At 40.9% G+C, this 9,902-nt stretch overlaps 1 non-coding gene across 1 annotated transcript; it reads right to left on the reverse strand.

Moving 5' to 3' along the window:
• Positions 1–869: 869 nt before the first annotated feature.
• LOC127584461 (U1 spliceosomal RNA) lies at positions 870–1,028 on the reverse strand. The gene has a single exon (XR_007958393.1). It is a non-coding gene; the product is annotated as a U1 spliceosomal RNA (small nuclear RNA).
• Positions 1,029–9,902: the final 8,874 nt, after the last annotated feature.

The following is a 9,902-nucleotide window of genomic DNA, read 5'->3' on the forward strand; positions in this document are numbered from 1 at the left end:
TATCCCCTGGTATTACTGATGGGCCCGATCTGTCGGAGTGAAACTGTGGAACAAGCAACTGCCGGTGTGTCATTGTAATGTTCCATTTGGGGGAATTTTAAAAAATCGCCGTTATTGGCTCGGAAGCACCAGCATCAGTTCGCTGATACAATGCTCTGCTTTACTAAAATATGGTTCTGATCCAGTCAACATGGTCCGGAAAATCATTTGAATGTCCATCCTGCTGCTGATGCCAACAACAAATGCAGGAATACTCAACAGCTTCTGACATCATTCGGCACCGACCTCAGTTTGAAGGCAACATCTGCTCAATTTATCCAGGTAACAAACAGTTCTCAAAAGAAACAGAATAACGTTGTCACTTACACTCCGTTGTTGCGATGCGCTGGAGACAGCAAATATCGGCTGTTTTCCTTTGATACTAATCACAACACCGTATCAAAAAAGTTCCCGATATCAGTAGGACAATCTCCTTTATACTCATGATCATGTATTTCCTGCTGCATGACGTTGTTCACCACACTCTTTAGACGTTAGTCATTTCCACGTCAAATGTTTTTTAACAATGTTAGCTGCACATGCAACATAGTTTTGAACTTGCTTTCTTCGGCATCATGCCACAATCTCATTCGAAGCAGCTCGCTTCTCTTCTATAGAAGTACAGGGAATGTGGGAGAGTTACACGCCGCCTTTATGCTTCAATTTCATGCAGAGTGCAAACCATATTGTGACCAGTCAGTTATAACCAGTAACGTCTCCACCGAAGACGCTCACTTTGCCTTGGGACGTTTCCGTTACGACAAGAGCAAAAGGAGAGGCGCGGAGAAGTTCAGTGCAAGTAGAATGTAATCTTGCTTTGACTGTAGATCAGAGTAGAGCGCGAACGCCGTTCTCACCACCACACATTTTACAGTCGTGTGTCCCACATTTGAGACATGGCAGGCGTCGGCATGCCGGAGTGCAATGGACGAGCCTCAGCCCCAGAAAACACCCTGCAAATCATTGCCACTCCCCTGCCAGATGTGTATGCTCGACCCTACGAAACACCGCTAGTCCCTATCGATCGCTACCCGGGACAACAAGAACGGCGGTGGAAGACACACACAAGAAAAGGAACAGGATCTCTGATAGCCGGGCCACATAAAGAGCGTCAATGAGCTAATTTTAAACACCTACAACTGAAATATTGGGAACGAGGCATCGGCTGGCACAGAGCGTGGAAAGCACAGTGATAATAAGCGTATGAGGCGAGAAGTAAGAAACAAAAACACAAAGAGAAAGAGAACATATGGAAGAATGAAGTAATTCACGACAGGAAGAAAATTCAGCAAGAAAAGCGACGTGGTTTGGGAAAGAAAACAGAAAATGATAAACATCCAAGTCAATTCATATGCTCACATCGCGCGTTTCAATAAAAAAAAGGTTCTTTCAATTAATCACGTGACTAGTTTTGTAGATATTTTTTCGGGATCGAAATATGGTCTCGGTTGGGACCAGCTATTAAATAATGTGTAACATCACTTTTAAAATAACAGTTTTCTTTGCTCTGTAAAGCTGTCTCGTATAGAGAAACTAAAAAAATGCTGAAAACACCTAACAAGTCAGGCAGCTACTCTGGAAACAGGAACAGACTGAACAATTGCGCTCTATGGCCCTTGATCTGGACGAGGAAATAGAGAAAACAAGTTTGTTTACAGTTGCACATCCTCTGGTGGAAAGGATGGAACAAAAGGAATATCTGTGATATGCTGAGACCAAACAAGTTAATGTGGCAATTAAAATACGAGTGTGTTTTTATTTTGTGTTGTGTGTTCTTGGACGTGCTCAGGACAACCAGTGTGCACAAAGATAACAAGAAAGAAAATGATCAGAAATCACGTTTGGAGTTGTAAAGTTCGATATGGAATCAGAGAGGTTGCAGAATATCACTAGGCAAGATGAACTGCTGCTCTTCAAGCCTGCGTTTAGCCTCGCTGTAACGGTGCAGGAGCGCATGGACAGGTAGGTGAGAATGCGAGTGGGAAGAGGAATTAAACAATCAGGCAGCTGGAAGTTGAGGGTCTCTGCTGTGGAAGGAACGCGTGTCCTGTGATTAGCATAGACAATTGTGGTCCTGGAAATGAACTGGTTAATTCATTTCCCATTTCCATATCTTGCATTATTATTCCCAGATTCCCTTCCTTTTGAAGCCCTTCCCAATTGGTACATTTTATTCAATACTGATAACTCTCACTCTCCAGTAATTCTGTGGCTGGTTTTGTTTTGGTCAATAACGTTTTCGTCATTACTGCAATATTTTACATTTTGTTTCGTCTTTATATCTACCTCCTTTATGCAACTAAATGCTTTTCGTAAGGTTGTTACTGTCTAACTCTTTTTGGTAACCACGGTTATTGGTTTTCCCTTGAAAAATCCTTCTCCTTCTCGTTGTATTATGAAGCAGTTTCGTAATTTTCTGCCACTGCCTCTTGACTGCCTACTCCGTTAATCTATTTGCCACTTCTTTTCTTCTCGGTCTGTTTTGATGATCTGACAGTTTGAATTCATTTTAGTGACAGTGCTCATTGTACGCCCTGGTTTCATCTAATTATGCAGAATATAAGCGACATGCGCGGAGTAACTGCAGTCAGTTGGGGAAATGCTCGATCTTCCGGGCTGAAATGGGATTCACCAAGTGAACTTGAAAGAGTCACTCCCAGCTAAACAATCGTCCGCCGAATGGGAGGAAATCAACAGCTGCCCACTGAATGGAAAGTGGGAGGTTTCCTTTCGTGACGCCAAATGATGTCAACGACAGAAGAAGAGAACATAAAAAAACAAACGAACCGCACAAATAGCAGCTGAAGTGGGCCACCGGGCCCCTTATGCCTGCCACACATTCAATGTGGTCAGAGCTGATCTATGCCAGCCTCAATTCCTTTACTGCGCAAAGCCCCCACACCCTCAATTCCTTTAACGTTCAAATATTAATTTCCAGCCGCTTAACTATATCTAATGATACCTGGGCAACCTTCCACTGTCGTTAATTCCAGAGATTCACACATTACTGGGAAAACAATTTAAGACGCACTTCAGATTTTACCGATTCAGCTCTTTATTTCGAAATTAGGCCACGTTGCTCGAAACCGTCTGGCAAGTAAACATAGCTCAACACCTACCCTATCACGACCCAATGGGATCTTTTCTATTTGATAATGTCAACACTAATTCTTCCAAGCTCCAAGGTTTTTCAGGCACAGACCTCTTTGTCTCTCTTGATTGCACAACCCGCTCACGTTTTCTTTTAAGTAAGAGTATCAGATTGGCATTCAGCTTCCCCAAACGGGAAGTTCAACGCTAATACAGAAAGCTTGACACTGTTAAAAGCCTAAAGGAATATATACAATGAAGAGATAAAATGGGCTGGTAGGGACAAGTGACTATAATGTGACAAAAATTCACAAAATACTTAAATGTGAAACCAGAGAATAACATATGTGCAGGGCAAACTGTGGAGGCATAACGCGAAAGGTGGCATGATTCAATTCTAATGACAGGAAAGAAGACGTTACGAATATTTAAATAACTAATCTACTGCTTATGAATTGATTTATCCCTCTAAGTCAAAAGAAATGTCAAGAATTCTTCGGATTCTATTTAGCTTACTTGAATTGTGATGTTTAATGAAGTTTGAAATACCATGAGAAATAACCACAATAACACACTGAAATACAATTTAATCGTTCCACTTGCGGCCTATGACCGCAGCATGCCGACAACCCCGTTCCAATCCGCGGTTTACCATTAGAGGTACGAAGGTCAGAGGAGATTTGGTAGGGCCAAGATATCTGGAATTGCTTCCAAAGTGGTGCAGAATTTCGATCCACAAATATGTCACAATCCCCAGAAAATCCTTTATCAACGCAGCTATCCGTCTGAAGTGCTTCAAACAGGAAGTCAGCTATTATTATATCCTGAGTTATTGGAAGAAGGTTTGATGGCATTCATCGTAATTTACAGGTTCGCTGAACAAGGAAAGATACCATTCATGTACGGAAGATGTAAAGATCAAAAGCTTTGTTGATAAGAATGTTAATATTCGATTTAATTAACTGCATCATATCATACTGAAGAAGATGACTCCAATCACTTGATGGAGTCTGTAATAAACAGGAGCCCCTACGGGAGTGGGATCGGTAAAGGACAATCTGGCCGATTGTACAATGATTTGCAAGAATGCAACTGCCTGACGAGGTTAATGATCGAGAAAGACTGAACTGTCTTGGAGTCGTCGATCTTGGAAGGGGACTTGAGAGGGATTTTTAACTTACGGAGTAGTTTCGTGGCTTAGACATGGATACTCTTCCTCCAGTGTTCAAGCACAACTGCCCCACCGGTTTATAATTGTAAACTAAACACAGCCACACATTTATCTCTCGGGGCTCCATGTTATTTATGAACATATGAAAACGCAACCATCGTCACGGCGATGGAAGAACGTTTCTCTTTCTCTCCCTGGGAAAATTAATGTCAACTTGTTCTCACTAGAAAGGAAATAAATCCTATAAACTTAATCACAAATTCGATAGAAATCTCTTTAGCAACGTAATGCTTAGAATTTAGATTCACATTCAGTGGAAATATACTAAATTATAACGGAATTAAATCCTTAAAGGCGTGGGTCTTCATAAGAGCCGGATCAAGAATGTGCCACGACTGATCAATAGAAAGTGATGTTGTGGAGACTGAAACAAAGATATGGGCTAAATATACTGCCCTCTGATCGAAAAGGAACGGGATCATCTGATCGTCTCCTCCTTTCTCTCAACAAATATAACCCAGAGACACCATCGTGTTCGAAGTGGGCAGTGTATTTCACGAAACAGAGGCAATCCAGATGCCCTGCCCCCTCCATATGTACAACAGAAAATATAAATCAGAACAGTCCGGATTAGACCAGGATTTATTTCCTTAAACTTCAATTGTCTTTCTGTCGGCAAATGCTCCAGCTTCGATGGACATCTTGGTTCGTGTTGCGCCGAAGAGCCTATTTATGTCCTGTCTAATCTTTGACACCATGACCCTACCACAGTTCCCTGCACATATTTACTGCCACCAACTTTAAAAGTCTGAAGCACATTTCGCCACCTCCAACAGTGTCAGTTAATCTCATGTTCGCCTGATAAGATAATATATATGTCGCTGGTGCATAATTCTTCTGTACCGTTGCCTATAGTAAACGGAATGAATTTGCAAGTGATGTGTAAATAGCAATATACTGAATATTAAGGGCCTGCCTCTAAATACTTGAGATGTATTTAATAACGTCCTGCTACTAAAGATAGAATCTGGCCATATATCTGCCTCCGCTAACCGTATGATTGGCTTTGTTACATTAATGGCCAAATGATCCATTTTGCTGAAATGGAAGGATCCAATACCCCCTGCGACTTTTCAATGGTTTTCTCAAACTATATCATGTTTAAACTTGGAAGAAATTAGGATTGGCACTGTTGATCCTTCGCTTAAATTTGAGGAAGTTTGGAGTCCATTTTTTCAATATTTTCACATGATATAGATCCCCTTGTAATAACCTTTCAATTTGGAGGAATGGAGTTGACCACATAATACTGCTCTGTTTTTATTGAGAAATTTTAGTCCAGTTTTTTATCTGTTTTCTTTGAAATATTTTTTCTTTAGCTTAGTTTGGTTTGATATATTGTTTATAATTTTTGTTACTGTTTTGGGGATTTTTTTCTTTCTTTTAAATTTTATAATAAATCTTTTTCTTTTATATTATATTCATTCACTCGCAGATCGTTGGATCTACAGATTTGTTTATACTTTGTTGTTCTTTATGATTATCCATGTTATGATTGTTCTCCTGATATCTTTGCATTACATGTATAAACATTGATATATTAATCTGTATTAATTTGAAAACTAATAAAAAGATTGAAAAAGAAAATAAAATAACTTCCTGCAAATTCACCATGTTATTTCCAAATAGTACTTGAAAACGCACCGGAATTATAATCCAATGTGCATTTTTTTACACAGCTGACCATTTAATGTAACTTGGTATTCCACTCCATTCTTCAGCTCCTTCCTGCACTTCTTCTGCGTCAGTTCATAGATACACGTGTTGGTGCAGGTACGGAGCATCTGCAACATAAACCGAAATTACTTCAGGATACATATCGGATGCTGACATACTTGTCTGTGTAGGCAAAGCTTACCATTTGCCAATTACCGGAGTGTAAGACAAAGTGAAACTGGATGACATAGAGAACAACTGGCTGGTCTGGAAGGTAAAAGAAACGGATCCAAAGAAACTTCAGTTAAATTAAGTACAGTATTGATTTAGTGGTACAAGGCAGAGGGGGGAGTGGACGGTACTTCTTTTCAGATTGGAGGAGTGCATCAAGTGGTGAGCCGCTGGGTTCGGTGCTGGGTCCCCTGTTGTGTGTATTATATGTTGGTAATTTGGATGAGAACGTAGTTGGCATGATTACTAAATTGACAGGTGAAACCTTCATTGGTGGTAGAGTGTACAGGAGCAAGGCTGTGTAGGATTTCAGCAAAATATTAACGGACAGGAAAGAGGGCAATAGGATGGAGCATTGAACTTATTTACCAAGAGTGTAGTGATGTAGTTTGGGGAGATAAACCAGGTAAAAACATTCACAGATAATGGCAAAGCAAGTTGAATAGAGAACCCTTGCGGTACAAGTAAATTGAGGAATTCTATACTGCCAAGATGAGGCTAAACGCAAACTAGAGACACAGCGCCTTATATTCCACCTGGGTAGTGTATAACCCGGCGTCATGAGCATTGGATTCTCCAACTTCCGGTAAATGCACCCGCATGTCCTCCTTATCCAGCAAGACCCCATCATCCTGTCTCTTGCCGCTCCTCCTCTATTTCTATCTGCCCATCACTCACACACTCATCCCACTTGCTCCTCTCCTCCAATACTCCCATCTGCACTCCCCCCCCCCCCCGCTTCCCTTTCTTCCAAGCGGCACCTTCCTCTCCTGTCAGATTCCTTCATCTTCAGGCCTGCGTCACTTCCAATTTATCACCTCTCAGCTTCTGGAACTATTGCCACTTTCTACTCCCCCACCAGTCTATCAGACAACCTCCCCATCCCACATGCAACCACATTTAGTCCGCCTGCTCTTGCTGCACCCTACCCAACGCCTTTTTATCCTGGCTAAATCTTCTCTATCTTTCTGTCCTGATGAAATGTTTTGACCCGAAAGTCAACTGTCCATTTACCTGCACAGACTCTCCCTGACCTGCTGAGTTCCTCCAGCCTTTCGTATTTTGCAGAAGTAAATGCTTGAGTTAAACAGTGTTTTCCAAAAATATCCAAAACAATATTGCACTTTTCGGTATGTTTCACGCAGCACAGAATTTTGTCAAGCAATCTACACTTGTTCTGTATTTACCAGATTTTCCCCAAAGAAGACACATCCTCCCAACATGATATGACCCCTGTTATGACTGCTTTCCGTTTTATAGATTTCCGTCAAGTTACATCTACGCTTCCAAACTCCGGTGTGCAAAGCTCAGCTTGCCCAATCGTCCCGAACAGGAATATATTTCCATTTGTCAGATATCTGGATTGTGATACCTTCTGAACGTGATTCAAAGGGAAGAGATAGTAAACCTGTCTCCATATGTTGTGCGAAAAAACAAACAATAGTTACTATTGTATGACACACTGACACAGAAAGCTTTACCGTGTGGAACGAAAGGATCGTCGCACTGGCAGTGAAACAAAGTTGACGCCCTTTCATAAGCTCGTCAATACAAACGGAACAGAAGTCAAACTACGGGTGCTGGAAACTGAAAGTAGAACAGGAACGTTGCAAGAAATCGACAGCATCTGTGCAAAGGAAAACCACTTAACGTTTCAGATTGGAGACCTTCATCCTATCTGAGAAAGGGATACAGAAGATTAGTCCAAGTATTTGGGGAAGATCAGGGAGGATGGAACAAAGGTGGTATTTGTAATAGGACGAAATAATGTTCGACCAAGGAATGGAGAGTGAATCTCATTTTTCTGTGCAATGTGTTGTTAATGTTGGTAATTGTCGGTCACGTTTACAGTCTGATGCCCTGATCAAACTGCAATATACTAGATAGCAGGAAATAGGGAGAATCGGACGTAATTTGTAACGAGATAATCATGATACTAACGTAAATAAGGAACGTGCAATTGGAAAATTGAAACATGAGTCTTACATGTTGTAACTTGAACAATGCAATGCTGTTGTTCGAGCTGCATTGGGTCTCGTTATAACGGTGCAGTAGGTCACAGACAAAGAATTCAGTTATCGAGAGGGATGTTAACTCAAAATGACAATGGGAGTGAGCTGTTATAATTATGGACATTAATCTAAAAACCCTGACAGCAAATCGTGTTGCCTAGAGAATGAACATATGCAGTGAAAGACTTCAGTTGTGAGCAATTAATACCACAGATTTTGATCCTTAATCTAAGTTTATTGAAACGACCTGTTTAAATATGACCCATTGTTGGGAATGACTGAATAAGAATGAACAGTGTTCGATAAGAAATTTGAATCCCGCATAAGGAGTGAAGAGTGTGTCTCCCGTTCTCACTCCTATCGCCCTCTGTCAAGGACAAGGACTGTCGTTGAATACCAAGTTTGTGACTGCAACAGTAACGTCGGCAGTACCTATTATTTCGCTAGTATAGTTACCTTATTAAGCCAAATTTTATGCTCTTTTATTTGTAACAGCGAGTTCCTGATTGCAAACGATCTGACTTGCAGGGTTTATGGTGTTCACACGGAAACTGCAAACTCTTCTGAATATTTATTTGTGAACTGAACAAGTTGGCATTCAGCTTTATTTTCATTATTTACATAATTTCCCGCTGAATGTAAACACAAACTTCACTTCAGGTTTTCAGTTCCTCTCTGAATTTCCTTTGCGTCAGTCCACAGATACAGGTGTTGGTGCAGGAACTGAGGTACATTAACACAGTTCCACATTGTTGAAAGATGTATGACTGTTTATTTCAGTATTTGTTTGTGTAGGAATGATCCACCATTGATCATTTCATTGAGTCTATTACATAAGGCATCCACAGTAATATGAAATTCACTGACATAGCGAACAACAGAAACATTAACCTTTTCCGTTTTTCCATCTCCGAATCATTTGGATTCTCACTGTTGCTCCAGGGTCCCTGACGAATTTTATTTGCCGCATTTATGTGCCTGACCGTTAAACCGTTAAACAAAGGAAATAAACAAATTGGCAATAACGGCGTTGTGATGCTATCAAAGCACTTGTATGCTCTCCACGTGGGTGAAGTAAAGCATTCCAGTATTGGAACGCAACGCCGAAAGCACATTGTCAATTATTACATAAGGCTCCACTGCAAACTGAAATGGCATACAACTCAAACAGCTCACTACACCCACTGTTACAATGACTATTGTCGCTATTCTTTCGGTACAATATTTTTTCCTGAGATTTTGAGAAGTAATCGCAATGCAGCAATCAGACGTGAAAGCAACAGTCAGACAAACGGAACAGTGTTTTCTTGCGACTTTAAAGGGATTAGAGCACATACTGGAGTTAAGAGCAGGAAATGGGCGGACAAGTAGATTATATTAACCTGTCGACAACAAGTTGTAATGACGGCCACCACGAAATTTGCCGCTGCCATTCCCACCAGGTATCGAGGGATACATTCGGAGAAGTCCACATTTTCCACGGGAGAGCATCACAATCGCCGTTAAGTTAACTGCAGGGAGAAAGCAAAGCAGAGAGTTTTTTTTAAATTAAGAAATGTTTAAAGCTATAACTTTATTTGTCTTTAAGTAGAGTTATTGAGGGCACTGGGCACGCACCTGTGAGTGCCGTATACAGAGCATCT

The sequence above is a fragment of the Pristis pectinata genome, chromosome 29 (genome assembly GCF_009764475.1).
Source record: "Pristis pectinata isolate sPriPec2 chromosome 29, sPriPec2.1.pri, whole genome shotgun sequence".
NCBI lineage: Eukaryota > Metazoa > Chordata > Chondrichthyes > Rhinopristiformes > Pristidae > Pristis > Pristis pectinata.